This window comes from Anopheles maculipalpis, chromosome 3RL, assembly GCF_943734695.1.
Source record: "Anopheles maculipalpis chromosome 3RL, idAnoMacuDA_375_x, whole genome shotgun sequence".
Classification (NCBI taxonomy): Eukaryota; Metazoa; Arthropoda; class Insecta; order Diptera; family Culicidae; genus Anopheles; species Anopheles maculipalpis.
Window position 1 is genome coordinate 2,852,768 of NC_064872.1, and position 14,400 is coordinate 2,867,167.

Below are 14,400 nucleotides of genomic sequence, written 5' to 3' on the forward strand. Positions count from 1 at the left end.
CAACTTAAGACGCAGCAACAGCGAAAGAGGGATAAGACTAAAGTTAGTGTCTCGGTGTGACAGTTTAGTTCTTGACAAACAGAATTTAGACCATTTCGGATAGCGGAAACTGCAACAACATTTTGTATGTTTTTAAGCTGCGTCGTACTAGAAAAGCAATGTAAATGATTAACATTTATTAATCTGCTCCTTCAATTGGTTTCAGGAGAGTCGACAAAGTCTCTGGTGCCGGTTTGGTTGCAATCGAAAACGTACGCAGAATTTATTCCTGCAGCAAAACTTCAATTAACTGCAAGCACCTATCTTGAAGTGCATATCCTGTAACACATCGCATCCTGGGAGCTTTTGTAAGCCTTGAATTACCCGATGGTAATTTTCAGAGATCATCTTCAAAACCAGGAGGTTCCCGGCGTTCGGTTCCGATTGCAACTGGCAACACAGGCACCCGTATTCATTGAGTCTCGGGGTGGAAATGTCGAGCCGCAAAACCATGATCCCTGGTATAGTTCCGGCATATACGCCTTCGAACTTTCTCGTCCGGATCTCGTCCGTGGCAAATGTTTATTACAAATGCGACTCCTGAGACACCCAGGATAGCCCTGACACTATCGGCAATAGTCGACTACAGGCTTTTCTCTACGTTCCGAGTGCAAAGGTGGGACCCGTTTCGCTAGAACTCGGACAAAAGGGTTATATCTACTGTATTTCTTCCTGTTCTTTGCAGGGCGAACCTCGCCCTTTCCCTCTCCCCTCGTCCAGGGTAGGATGGAAAGGTTTTATTTGTTCCGCACTCTGGCTAGGTTTGTAACAGCTGTGCAAGGAGTCGTACGGCGTGTGCTGCGTTCAACGGTAGCTTTTTCCCCGGTGGGAGTTTTGAGGTTAACCAGCAGCGTAAGCAGGAGAAGAAAGAAGCTCAGTGCTCAGATGCTACGGATCCGGTCGGTTTGTTTCGAGGCCTTTTTGAGAGCTGCTGCTGCTGCTGCTGCTGCCACCAGGTCGTATGTCGTATGAATAACAATTTCTCGTAATTAAAGTAAAACCCGTACCATTCCGGGTTGGTTGGTTGGTTGGTTTGGACGAACTGTACAAACTGTGAATATTCCTTCGAACCGAGCGGATCATGTTGGCACACCGGGAAGACATTTTAACTCGCCTGAAAAATCCTCCCTCCCCATGAATTGCACAACGGGGGAGAGATAGTGGAGCAATCGACCTGTGGTTGTGTTTTGTTGGAGTGAGAAAAGTGGGCGATTTGGTGGCTTTCCTGGCCTGCTGAATACAGCGCGGATATTCTCGTGTTCTAAGAGAATGCTAAGGAGAAGGACCATCGCTTTGGTGCGTGGTAGATGAGCAGGAAGAAAATTATTATCGTTAAGAAACGTTGGGAAGGTTCATGTGCATAAGTTTTCCCACCCTTTTGTTGAGTGGCGTTCCGCTTGGCAGAAGCAACACAATGCCAAGCTACACACACACACACACACACACACACACGCACGCAAGCACACAGTTTAGAAGGGTTGTTGTTGCTTCACCGTTGCTCGCGTGATGGAAAGGACACCGGCCGTAAAGGAAAAGCGCAGTGACTTACTTACAACTCCACTTACCCATAATTATAGGCCATGAAAGAAAGCTCGGCGAAGCAAGTAAGTCACGGTTTCGAAAATCGTCCTCCACCGCTACGATGGTTTTGATCTTTTTCGCACGAGAATATAACCACAGCGGTACATAAAAGATCCGCTCATGTGAGATGTGCAATTTTGTGCAGGCCAAGGATCAACCCACCGGAAACGAGAAGCTTTCGTACGTACTGTAACGGTATCAGGTTACGTTGTTATGATACACTGGACCGGCTGCTGGCAGCTGCTGCATGTGGCTCGCTGGTCGCGAACAGTGGCACACACCAGAAGAGGCACATCATTTGAATTATGATGCTTTTAAACAACCATCAACGCGACGTTACGATGGGCGTTACGTGCAGTGGAAACTGTACAGCAACAGCACCTGTGTGCATCGGTGTGTTTGGGGCCATTTTTTTATTTGTGTGTCAGTGGTGAACTTAAGTAGCGTTCTTTGCTTCGTGCTTCGTGTGTTAAAAAAGTGGGTAAATTAATGATATTATGCTCTAATTAGTAAAATTTACTTCCAAGAATGTAATAGAATAAGCGAACCATACTTTCCGGTGAATGTGGAGCGAAAATGTACGGTAAGTTGCTAGTGAAAAAGCATGCGAAAATCGCTACAAATATGTTACGATACTAAATTTTGGTGTGGTATACTTCCTGCGATGTAATGCTTTCGTTATTTGTTATACACATTAAGCTAAAGCTTTTAGCTCGAGCTGATACAGCCCAGTGAATACTATTTTTATTCTGAAAGAACAGGCTGTCGGCATGTCTATTGCAATCAACTTTCAGGTAAGGAAAAATGTCGTATTTTTACGTTCCTTTTTGTAAATGAAAAATAAGTGAAAAATAAAATTATTTTGGGCTTATATTATTATTACATTAATTATAGCTAAAATACTCTGTTACATAAAAGGTTTCAGCTTACAATTTGTTGGGAAAATGAAATAGAACAATCGGTAAAATAAACCATTCCGCACTTTCAGCAAATGAAAAACTTTATGCAAACTCCTATCAGTCTATTATTATCCTCACGCAAAACAATCAAACTTGTTGCCACAACCACCAACTGGATTAAAAAAGGAGAAAACGCAACATAATTTTCATAAACTCATTTTCGCTTCACCATTCGTTCATTAGAATAATCCGTCGAATGGTTCCACTATCACCAACAAAACACAAACGAGCGAAAAGAGCAGGAAAGTTAGCAATGTATGAAAAACAAAAAATGAGAAAAAGGAAGAAACAGGAGGATGAAGGAATGAAACTTTCGCTGACTGTTTGTTGATACGGTAAGAAGACTGCTTCGGCGAGAGTGGAAAATATATTAGTTTAATCGCTTTATAAATGAATTTGTCCTAAGGGGATAATGTTTTGCTCGCTTTAGGCAATGGTACATTTGCAAATATCGCTACTACCGAACCGGGGGAAGCATTTGATTCACTTTGTGTTCTATTCTCTTGCTAGCATTTCAACGCATCGGAATGAATCGGTTTGGAGCGCGTGTGCACGGTGTGCGATAAGCAAGAAAGTTTCATTTGCATAGTTTTGGGGGTAAAGTGTTACGTGCAGTGCACTGGGCTTTTTTTTATTCTTTTCGAAGGGACTGTATTGAAATAAGGTACAATTTATGAAGGTTATGTTTCATCGGTAAAAGTTTAAGAAAGCGAAGGAACTTTCTTTGCCGTTGCCACTGCAGGTGGTGAGATAATTTAAGACGAAACTGAACACCGAAACAAGTAGCAATGATTCTAAAGTTTCCAATGAAAACGGAATAAAAACACCGTTCATTTATTCTTACATGGAAAAGAAAAAAAAAGACATATATGCCAGCACAACAGAAACAGTTTATGCCGTAGTGGAAGACGTGTGCAGGCTCCAGAAAATTTGTTACTTCACATAAAATATAATGAGTTCCGGAGTAGCCTGTTCCACTAAATTTGCCATCCTTCTTGGGATTGGGTCCTTTTGCTTTCTGTTCGCCGAAACGAACCCAACGTAGGCTCGTTCCTATTTTTTTTTTTTGGTTCAATGCCACACACCAGTTCGGCGGTGACTTCGGGGTTTTGGTAAGATTCCAGGGAAACTTTTCTTCGCTCGTTCGCTTGCTGGTATCCTTTTCTTTTTGCCTATGGGAAGAGCGACTCACTGTGGAGTACGTTGCGAAAAAGTGGAGCAACTGCAAATGCTGGTCCCAGGATTCGGTTGAGCGGTCGAGCGAAAGCGACAACAAAGCGTGTGGAATGCTCACGTTTGATGCTTCCAATAGGAAGAAGTTACGATGACGCGCGTGTGAGCCGTGCCGTGTACTCGAACGGCGCGTTTACATGCCGTGCTCGAGCGCTCTCAAGAGCTGTGGAACGGTTTTGTGAACCGGGTATCGTTTTCCTTCCGAACGCGTCCGAGGCACGCAGATAGCAGCCAGCGTCCTTTCACAGCCAACCGTTTTTGCTTTCCATTAGCATAAATAAGACTCATTCATTTTCGTTCCTGCCACTCGTACGCGGCACTCGTAATGACTGCCATTTCGTGAAGCTGGAAGACGAAGCCTGGGATGCCGGGCGGATAAATCAGCACTTCAGTATCATCTGGTTGGCTGAAGATACTTTGTTCCACGGTTGGTTGGATTGCCGAGAAACGTTCTTGTGTCGCACCGTAGCGTACACCGTATGAAGGGTAGCACGCCGCTCCATCATCAATGCCAAACGGTCATATTTTGAGAGTGAGAATTTTCAAATATGCTAGAAATAATTCCAGCAAATATACTCCATCTCCCACTCCGAATCCAATGACATGCTACACCATAAGCTACATTTAAAGCCAAGCCAAACAACGGCCACGCGGCTGGGAATGAGTTAATTTGAGCGAATGTGTTGCTGAAGCCTGCCAAATATTCTTAAAACGCTTTCGGGTTGCTCATGGTAGAACATGCTGTTGTCGCTTTGATGTAAGTAAGCGACACTTTGTTAGCACACATACGAGAACCGGGTAATTGGGTTGTGGTAGGATAATGCTCCAATGGTAGGCTTCACTTTTCCGGAAGTATGATCCGGTTCCCTGAGCATTAATGGTGTTAAAAAGCGAATCGTTACCTCTGGCGGGAAGCTACGTAGGAAAAACTAAATGGGGTAGGATATAAAATTTGGGAGCTTTCGAAGGAAGAAAGCATATTTAAACATGTGTGTGATAATAACACTAATGTAGTTTGGAGGAAGTAATGGTGGGCGAGTAAAGTTTCATTTCCACAACCTCGATGGACGATGTAGCTTTTACATAATGGACACTGGATGAGGTACGTGATATTAGGGGTTGCGTTGTACAAATATCCGATGGAATTGCGTACCACTTAACTGTATGGTTGAGCAACATAATGGAAGCTTACGCGTAAATCATTGCTTTACTTAGTTGACATAGTTTGTTGGATTGACAAATTCTCAACTTTGTTATGGTGTGGTTAATCTTCTGTTCTGTTCGGAAAACGGTCCACAGACTGTTATTGGAGAGACTGTTATACAGAGGGAAGATAAAATTAAATAGAAAGACTAGAAGTTAACATATCACACGCCACCAGAAAGCTTCCAACGCGGCAACTTTGTTAGCTGTTTGTGGTGCAATTTTCAAGACTATTAAATGAACAGGGCACCACTATACGGCGAGCAATTAGAAAGCGAAATGAGCGACACAGTCACCGAACAAATCGACAATGCAGTGCATTAGTGGCTGTGACGCGGATAATGAGACGGAAGACGACTGTTGACTTGAATCCATTGAGGGAAGCAGTTTCGCAAGTACTTTAGTGTGGTTTTCCCCTTTCTCCGTGTTACAGCTGTGCCGTACAGTGAGCGCTGGCAGCAGCGGCAAAGTTATGTCTCGACGTGATTTGTTTGGCAAGAGTGATGAAGTTTTTAAACAGGCACGTTCAAGAATGTTCGTAACTCTGTAACTCGAAATGGAACAACAATCAGTCAGCAGCGGACGAGAGAAGACATTTCCAAATGTGAGCATATGAGCCGGATGCTTCTTCTGCCATTTGTTTCCTCTGGTATTTTTTTTTAATGGCCATCAACCCTTTGTGCTACCGCTGCTTCAGTGAATTTCGAATCGCAAACAAATCGCAAGCCATAGCTGCTCTCAGCGTCCCTGTAAGCCAACTTTTGCCATTAGAATTAACGGGCATCTGGGAAGTGCTTTATTTGCGGTTTGGAGCGAGAAAGGTGTGTTGCGAAATTGTCAGGCAATAAAAGAGGCAGATTCGTAGCCTCGTCTAGGCAGACGTTCCTCCCGAAAAAACATGCATTCGTGTCAAACGCCATGCTCGGGCGGCGTTTTATAGCCGCGAAGAGTTTAATTAAAATTTTACGCGTTCAAACACATTTTGCCGAGCTGGATTTGAGAATGGTGCTGGGGCTGGGATGTTTTCAAGGTATTTATGTGTTGTGAAGAGGACAGGACAGGTTGACAGCGTGTCGTGATGCCGACTGTTGATGACGGTGACAAGACGATTTGTTCTCATTTGCGCTCGGTGCTAATGGTAGACGAGGGAATCGGATTGGAGCTGGGTTATGTTGCAATTGACAGCAATTAGAGCACGTACGATAAAGAAATTGATTGTTACAATGTGAATAGCTGAAAAAGCATAACAAGATTCAATGCTAGATTTCGTGAAATTGATATTATAAACTCTCGAACTGTTGTAGTTTCGTCACTCAAGCTTAGATCTAGGAATGCTTGAGAACATGAGCTTAGATGCTTAGAGAACATAGCATCTAGGCCTGAGAAGGCTTGAAGAACACTCCTAGTAGTTGATGTCGTTTCCATTATGAGGTCTCTTGACTGATGAGGTTTCAAGACAGATAAATTTATCTTTTAGGCTTCTTGCGAGGCGAAGCCTTTTTGACTACGATATCTCTTGATTGACCAAGAGTATGACGAGACCTCCTCGACTATGACGTCGAAGTCCTCTCTTAGGCGCCGAACTATCTTTCATTCCGAGCGACAAAGCTTATTCGGCTACGAAATTCGTTAGATAACAATGCCTTTTCTATTGTGTCTTCTTTGACGAGATCATTTGAAACATTAAACTCTAGACTAGAGTCTCCTAAATGACTACAAGAGTCCTCGTGGAATGATCTCATCACCGGTCAAATGTTAGCCTCGCAAATTTGTAATAAATAAATTCCAAAACTGCTTTCGAATCGCATTGAAAAAATGCCAACAAATGTATATTAATAAAAACATAACTTGACATGCTCACTTCGCCTAATTATTATGTTATTCGCCAAAAAGCAACCAAACACTGACAGCATGTACTGTGTCCCCATGTTGGAGTTATTGTTTCGTGCTTAAAATCGTATTTGGTTAATTTTACACTTTGTCAACGTGCTCGCACACCCACTCGGGAAGCGCACGCTCACCACTATCCAACGACACAAACACGTTCGACTCCTAACTCATCAAATTACAGTTCAATTAAGCTTCACCCGTTTCCCCATCCACTGGGTAACCGGTGCGTTTGTCTACTTTTCATCCCTTTATAATTGGAGTAATTTTTGCAGCACGTTTAGCTAATTGCTATTAGCGGGCCCGGTGCCCATCCCGAAAAAGCACTACACAAGCGTACGGCACATTGGCTGTGCTCATAATGGTAACCCAAACGCCATGGGTGACCCAAACGTGGTGGCGCGTCGTGGCATAACGGGAAACATGGATTGTAAATGTCCGATTCGCATTGTACAAGGGTGTTTACATGGTTATGGTAGCAGCTGCAAACGTCGTTTGACGACAACAACGACAAAACTCAACGCCACCACCCATCGTCAAGGCCGTCGCGGTAATAATGCAGTGGGCAAGTTCCGGGTGGCTGGACAACCTACGGGGTGGTGCGATAATTGGTTGGAATTGATTTCCCCTTTTACGCTCCCACCAAACGGCTGGGTGATCGGTTTTTTGGGGCCAGTTTTCTTCCTGTGGCTGAAAGGATCGACCACGGAGAAGAGACCACTTTTGTAGGTCGGTTTGTGGAAGGTAAAAGAAATTTAAAACCATCAGCACTGCTGGAAAACGATACAGAGCTTTTCCCACATTCACATTGGTGAGCCGTACCATATTCCGGTGCGGTAACACTATTGTGGAGTGACTTTACCATTTGCTCCAAAGCACCACATAACACAAAACGGGGAGGGCACAATAGGTTCGGGAAAAGTGTATGAGTGATTCTATAAATTTTAAACGCTTTCTCCCATTTTTGACGCGTCCCTCGAAACGGGCAGGAATCTCTACCCAAGCGAACCGAACCAATAATGGGATGTTTGTGGAATGTTCATTATTTTCCGAAAAAGCCACCGTTGCGTTACCTAAACTCGTCCCCTTTTTCCTTCTGTGGGTCTGTGTGTGCACCATCTATCTTGCCGGCTTTCCAGAAAACAAAAGTCAACCACCGCTTTGCAATTGGTCGATTTGTGCAAAAGTTGCACCATTTATGGGATGTGTATGTGTGTGTGTGTGTACTTTGGTCTTGCTCCAAGCGTAGAAGCAGTGACGAAAACCGTCGACGAGTGTTTGGCAATTTGCCAGCAAAATACCGACCGTGAAAGCATACCACAGCGCGAGAGCGAATCGTCCGGGGACTATTTGAGCTAAGCGAGGATCAATACGAGAGAGACTGGCCGAACGGACCAGTGATGTTGATTCGTGTACGTGAATGTTACGGTCTCGCGTTACAATGAACCCTGGAAAAAGGGTAAAGGGGTGGAAACTGACCGGGCAATAGCCCAAATTTCGCCGGTGAGATATTAGCTTATTTATTAAAACAAGTTCTGCGGGGCTTTTGTATTGGCAGGTTGAATGATGGATTGCAAAACTTTCCCGCCGGCGTGCCAGGCCAGAGAACCGATTTTGTATGTGCGTAGTAATAAAACCGGGCATGTTTCAGTTCCTATGCGCATGATGTTTCGCTAAGCTGTACTTGTTTAACATCTTGTAGTATTCGGTGTGTTTGTGTAAGCGTGATGTCGGAACAAGTTGTTGTAGTTGTGGAGAAATTCAATTGACGAGAGATTGGAAAAGTTGTCTTGAACAAGAAGCAATATCATATATCTCCGAACAATAGAATCAATGGAGAAGACTAAAGGTATTGCTCTAAGTTTGGACTTTGAATGTGTAGTGACTCTTGTCAGAAGTTCAAGCATCAAAAGTTCTAAAGTTCACTCTTGGTGTGAAGTTGGGTTGATTGTTTTATCAGTAGGGACGACGGCGATTTCGGAATGATGCGAACACTATTCCTACCAGAAATCTTCATCCACCGTTCGATAAAGGTCTATAACTTTGTCCTTGAAAAGTGTGCACTCTAAGGCATCATTGCTAGATGAGTCCGGAATCTTGAGCACGAAGGCATAGGTGGTGCCGAGTAAGTGCGATAGGGATTATACCTTAAAATAGATTCTGAAGCTCATCGCGACTCACAAAGTCATCAGATAGCTAACAGATAGATGAGCGTGTTGTTTCTGATTCACAAATAGGAAATTTTGAGTGTAGTTGAATGGTTTTATTGACCAACGGGCCTTACGATACGTCCTCAGGACGATGAACTATGAAGTACGACCCATCAAGATAAAATTTATAAAGCCTTGCCTCGACAGCACTAATAGTTTGCTAATCTTCAGCCTGATTGGCAAGACGAAGTGGCCAATGCTAACGTTGCGACGAACCTCATCGAGCGAGTATATTGCTGTGGATTTTTTTTATACACGGACATTCATCACACTTTAAAAATGCTCAATTCCATCAGGCACAACCTGTAGATGCTTTGAACTGCGAAGCACCCGACCTGGACGAAGCTCTGTTGGGTACCTTCTTCTTCATTATTATAGGCTTTTTATTTTAGGAGGCTGTAAAATTCTCTTCTACCCAAACTTGCAAAGATCAGCCATTATTATAAGAGTTCGATTAGCTTTTAAAGAAGGTTGCAAATCTTGCCACACTTTGGATAATGTTTTTACAGACTACGACCAGCTCCATTGAAGCAGTTTTTTACCCCGAAATGATCGTTTTACTGCTACCACTATTCTGCCTGAAGTAGTAGTTGTAAGAAATGAGCTCACGTCTAGTGGATCCCAGACAGTAGGCAAACATGTGCTTGTATGAATACGGTGCGATAGGACAGGAGAAAACAAAATCCGGCTAAGAAGACAGAAGAAAAAGGGACAAACATGTTTCCAAAGAAAATCACGTTGCAAACCAGTAAAACCATAAGTAAAACCGGTTACGGTGGCTGAGCGCTACATGGTGTTTGAAGAATGCATAAAGAAAGGAAAGGGAAACACTTAAATAAGTAACGAACCGGACAGACAGATACAGAGGTGGGTATAAAAATGAAAACATCCTTCAGTAAATAGCTATTCCCTTATGCTCTCGGTCTCTTCCTTCTCCGCATAACCGATATGACGATGCTGCCACCAGAAACCAGGAAGGATCGAGTGCAAAATAAACATTATATTTTGCCCGTGTCTTCCACCATTAGCACTGATCCTTTCGCACACGCATTCGCCCGTGCTGAAGGGTGTGGAAAATGCAAACAAATGATAAAAAAAAAAACAGGAAAGGAAAACCGAATCCGGTACGAGCACATGTTGATTGAGAAATGGAAAACCATATGAGTGCAAACGTGGCGTAGCGAAGCGAAGAAGAAGACCAATCTCTTTGAGGCCTATTTCGCCCTATCACGAGGTTTGGGGTTTTGTGAAACACATCCATTTACGGGTTAGCGGATGACACAACGGGCACCACGCTCACCTTCTGCGTTCGTTTGCGATGACGGTAAGGGACAGTTATGAATAATTCAGTGCTATCATTTATGTTTTTCTTTATTTTTTGGGAGAAAACCAGCCAACCGACAACCGGTTTGACAGTGCGGCATGCAAGCGATCCCGTCACGGTCACGTCACATCAGCGATTTTTGCGATGGTTTCTTTTTTGTTTGGTTTCATTTTATTGTTGCACCAAACGCGCCAAATGCTTCCGAAAGGGACTGTTCGCTTCGCCTTCAGGAACCCAGAATGGTGAGCGAAACGGAAAATGATGAAAATATATTTTACCCCGTTGTTTTATGTGTTTGAAAATTGAGTTTTAAATAATTTCATTTCCTTCGCCGATGTGAAGGATGAATGTGAATAATATTTTTGCTCTCCTAGTTTTTCCCAAAGAGATTTATACGCGCTTGTCAGTGTTTATCCATCAATTGACGAAAGGGAAGTTTGTGCAAAGAGACGTAGAATTTTGATTACCTACGGTGGTGGTGGTGGTGATGGGACAAACATAGTGGATCGAAATTAAAAATGGCGTGAACTGTTAAGGGCAAGAGAAGCCTTACTGATGGTGGTTTTGTTGGAAAAGGAATTTAAAAAAAACCGTGCCAATGAAAATATTTTTTCACTAGGGTTGTATTTTTAACGTTCGTTTGTAGATCTGTTTGCACAATACAATGTGTCACAATGTTTATACAATGCTGTGCAAAGTAGTCAAGGGAAATTCATTTATGCTCAATAATATAAAAAAATATCCCGCCATGAAAGAGTTTGCCGTAATATATTTTTATGTCTCATTAGTACAGTTCTCTAATGCAAACGATTTTCATAAAGGCCGGGCTACATTGATCGTACTCCTGAGTGTAATTTTTGTGAACGCATACGCCATCTAGCGGCGGCGGGTCGAAGCTAGAGGCTGGTATAATTTATCTGTCAAAAAGCGTTTTGGGTCGAGGAGCCTATAATTTTGATCACAAACCAGTAAACAAACAGCTCGGTGAGTATGTTCGATATTTTGTCGTGTATGTTTTTTTGAAAATATGTGGTAATTTAACATACATATTGTATTTCTAGCCATGGAACAAGCAGGAAGCAGTGGACGCAATGAAAAAATAGTAAGTACAACTGTTTTTAACGAAAATTGTGTGTGTGTGTGTGTGAACTGTTGTCTGTGAATCGCCGGCTCGGCTCGGGGCCGCAATTGAGCTGAACATTTTATTGAAAAATGTAGTGTTTGTAGGTTTCACAAGTGCTTAAATAATTTGTTGTAGGGTTTGTCCATCTATTTCATCATTTAAACTACATTGCAGAGTGTGTGAAACTGGTTGTTCGTTTTGGTATTGTAGCGGTTTTTAGTATAGAGCGAGTTTTTTTATTCATGAGGAACGGCTTTGTCATATTGCTTGGTAGAACTTTTTTTTTTATAAAATTGTAAGCAAAATTTACCGGCCTATTTGTATACATTTAATATAAAAATAGCACGTGTTATTATTATCACTGTGGTTCCGGTGTGACGGCTAGCATGACCGAATTATCACGCGATTGTCGACCTTTCTGTTGTTTTAATTTAAATTAAAAAAGGGAAGTATTTAACTGAATTTTCTTTTTCATTCCAGGATCATGAAATGACGATTTGCCCCGCAGTACTCGGCGTCCTGACCTGTAGCAATTTATTGATTTTGATCAACATGTCAAACGGCATACAGACAGCCTGGTCGAAAATTGATGAGACACCAAGCATGAATAATTTTGGCACTTAAATTATACCCACATCTAGCTTGCGCTGGTCGCCGCCAGATGCGCTAGTGAATATAAAAATTACGCTTGCGAGTACGATCAATGTAGCCCGGCCTTAACATCGACAAGCTATTTACACAACCATAACCCCTGATGTAAGTGCCTAAACATTGGATCAAATTTGATGGATACTTACCACTGACTACACTGACTTTCACACACAGTCACACATATTATCTTATGGCGCTAGCGACGGGTCAAACAGTGCGAGAGCAGAGCACTGGACGTTGTTTGAATATTAATCTGCTTCAACACTCAAATCATTAGCTTGAGCAAACAGCTAAACGTGCATGCTGGATACTGCATTACATTAGGGCAGAGTTTCACAGCGCTTGCACCTGTTGACGGCTGTGGCGTCGTTGTTGCACGTTCGACGCACCAAGCGGTGTGATAACGTTCGCGTCCAAATGGGGAGTCGTTCGATGGTGGCAGGATTTACTTAGTTCTAGGGCAAGGCAAGGTTTGCTTTAGGGGTTAGTAGCATAGGTACAAACAGATCATTACGATGGCGCCGTGTGCGAACGCAACCGATTCGAATATCGCGCAAATTGAATGGAATCTATAAAGCTAATCAGCTACTAATCCGCGTATCCCCAGTGTCCCCACTGGGCCCCCACTGGGGACACTCTCGTGTTTAGTCCCGAATGTCCTTTGATGCGGTGCAGCGGTGAGTAACAAGACCAATACAATCAACTGACAAGGCTTGGAAATGAAAAGACTAACATTGGTTTTTGGTGCTTGAGAGAACTCAACACTGTACTATTATCCTGCATTATGACTTCCACTGTGAGACTCATTTTACGAAAGGAATAGTTCATTATCATTGTTTAATTTCGTTTGTGAGCTGGACTAGGATTAAACTGTTTTCTCGTAACTCGCACGGTCTGCACACGTTTTACGGGTCGTTCATTAGCAGTTGGAATCTAATTAGAACTCAACGGGGCTAGATAAGGTAGTTACAAATCGAGGTAAAATATGATTCTATTCACAGTTGTGACAGACAAACCGGTTCCTAATGTCAGCGTCTGATTGCTTGCTCTGTCTCTCTTTCTCCACAGTGTATGTTTATTACGTACGATGTAATCAGTTCCGCCTGTTTGATGGTCCAGTCGGCCGAAACGGAAATGTAATCTGTTTCTATAATATTTGTCTAATGAGTGGATATCTCAGTATGGGGTGCATGCATGCCGTCGTGACGTATAGAGGTTATGATCGAATTTGCGCAGGTAAAGTAAGGAATGGCTGGCTTTTAGGGAGGTTATTTTGATTAGTCTCGGTATTTTGATTCCACCCAGATCAAAGCGCTTTTAAAATATTAATAGCTCGGTTTGATTGGAGTGAAAATGAACTTAGGCTAAAGCTAAAAGCTACGTCAAAAAGATTCAAAAATTCCTGACGTGGCAATAATTTGAATATCATTTGTTCGAACATAACAGTTGGAGGTTCCTTTAAAATCATTATTGAGAGTAAATAACTGATTTTTATATCATCGTGTTGTGCTTCTAGCGGTCATTCTATTCGCCTACGATTGTATTTGCATTAAAACGCCTGTCTATTTCGATGTTTTTTGTTTGAACCGCCTGTCTCTCACCGTATTGAATGAATATTTTAAAACGATAAGGTATTGAACTGGTAAATGAGACTAGCCCTGATAATAACGCTAAGACAAGAAGCTATCGTTCCTACGAAAGCACCAAATAGTTCGACAGGAAGGCCACTTGCCACTGATTTACAGCTAGTACACTGACTTAAGGGTATGTAAACAGCTTTCTCGCCATCAGCTCGAGCAACAGCCAGCTGCGTAAAACCGGAAATAATCCAATTAGCAAAACGGTACTACACTCACCAACCCTGGAGCCTCATTTCCCTTCCCAAAATCACTGACTGTATTTGTTTCGCACAACTAATCCCTTTCAATTCTGGTGGGAGCCGACTAAACGATACACGATTGCTGCCCGTTTGCTGTGTGGAGTGTGAGCGGGAGCTTCCGGACATTTCCCTTCGGGGCAAAAACCCCTTCCATATCTCGACGTGTGTATCTCGGTGGCGGTGATTATGGTGCCAAAGCCAAACCATCACGTGCGGAACGAATCTCCGACAGGGCTCCGAATAAAAACAGCCGGTCAACTGGCTACTAGCAACAGGCCGTTTCGAGTGTGGGATAGGTGTTACGTGGCGTT